Source organism: Arachis hypogaea, chromosome 19 (assembly GCF_003086295.3).
Source record: "Arachis hypogaea cultivar Tifrunner chromosome 19, arahy.Tifrunner.gnm2.J5K5, whole genome shotgun sequence".
Classification (NCBI taxonomy): domain Eukaryota; kingdom Viridiplantae; phylum Streptophyta; class Magnoliopsida; order Fabales; family Fabaceae; genus Arachis; species Arachis hypogaea.
Window position 1 is genome coordinate 74,589,283 of NC_092054.1, and position 2,014 is coordinate 74,591,296.

Consider the following 2,014-nt stretch of genomic DNA (forward strand, 5'->3'; position numbering starts at 1 on the left):
ATTACAAGTAAACAAAGCATTCAAGCAGATAGAAAATGCATATGATGAATGCCTGCCCTACTGGCTGTGATATCACATTGTCGGTTCAACTGCCAACCCGACACATCTCCATGGAGACGTCGCCCTTCGGATTTCTCATATGGGAACCCCCGAGATATAGTGCCCGGATCACTGTCCAAGTACTGGCACCTGCTCGCCTATGGTCCGAAGGGATGCGAGCGGGATACTCTTGCCACAGACCTCACATCTCAACGCAAGCGGGACGAACCACCGTCCTTACGCCACCGTCGCTACCTCGACAAGCGGGATCCAACCCCGTCCCTGCCGGACACATAGTGTCTCATATTCTCAGTAAAAATAATATTTCAGTGGTTTTCAGAAAACATTTTTAGTATACAGAGATCCATCGTCTCAATCTGAGTCCTCGACTCATCTCAACCACTGTCCCTTCATAACTCAGTTTCCAATGTCAAAAGATCATAATTCCTTATCTCATGTATCAATCATCCTCCACCCAATGTCAAATCATTCTCAATACGCCAGAAACCTAGGCTTCCATTTTCTAAGTTATCATAAAACCATGTATTAGGATTCTTAAGTTTCATCTCATGTTCTAATACTCAAAACTAGTTCCAAAAGTCTTAAAATGGTGTTTTAAAAGCTTACAACCATGTTGGGAAGGTAGAATAGTTGAAAACAAATTAAAATTTTGAAAACCAGGACGTGTGCGGCCGCACAAGGGTCTGTGCGTGCGCACACTCCTGAGAGTTTTAAAACACGTGCGTACGCACAGATGTCAATTTTTACAAGGATCTGTGCGCTCGCATGACCTGTGCTAGCGCCCCCAATAGTGTGCGTACGCACAGATGTCAATTTTTACAAGGATCTGTGCGCTCCCACGACCTGTGCCAGTGCCCCAACAGACCAGCCTCCCCAATTTGTGCGTCCGCACATATTGAAATTTTTCCTTGGATATTGATGAGCGGATAATTTATACGCTTTTTGGCATTGTTTTTACATAGTTTTTAGTATATTTTTATTAGTTTTTAATTAAAAATCACATTTCTGGACTTTAATAGGAGTTTGTGTATTTTTCTGTGATTTCAGGTATTTTCTAACTGAAATTGAAGGACTTGAGCAAAAATCTGATTCAGAGGCTGAAGAAGGACTGCAGATGCTGTTGGATTCTGACCTCCCTAAACTCAAAGTGGATTTTCTGGAGCTACAAAAACCCAAATGGCGCGCTCTCAATTGCGTTGGAAAGTAGACATCCAGGGCTTTCCTGAAATATATAATAGTCCATACTTTGCCCAAGTTTAGATGACGCAAATTGGCGTTTAATGCCAGCTTTCTGCCCTATTCTGGCATTAAATGCCAGAAACAAGTTGCAAAGCAGAATTAAACGCAAGAAACAAGTTACAAACTGTCGTTCAACTCCAAGGAAGACCTCTACACGTGAAAGCTTTAATGCTCAGCCCAAGCACACACCATGTGGGCCCGGAAGTGGATTTCTGCATCATTTACTCATTTCTGTAAACTATAGTAATTAGTTTAGTATAAATAGGACTTTTTACTATTGTATTCAGGGTCTTTTGACCACTTTTAGGGTCTTGGTTATTCTAGTTCCCTTTCTGGGGCCGAAGCCAATGAACACTATTATCACTTATGTATTTTCAACGGTGGAGTTTTTACACACAATAGATTAAGGTGTAGAGCTCTGCTGTTCCTCATGAATTAATGCAAAGTACTATTGTTTTTCTATTCAACTCAAGCCTATTTCTTCTCTAACATATTCATTCGCACACAAGAACATGATGAATGTGATGATTATGTGACGCTCATCACCATTCTCACCTATGAACGCGTGCCTGACAAACACTTCCGTTCTACATAAAAACAAGCTTGAATGCATATCTCTTAGCCTCCTGATCTACGATCAGAGTCTTCGTGGTATAGGTTAGAATTATTGGCAGCCATTCTTGAGATCCGGAAAGTCTAAACCTTGTCTGTGGTA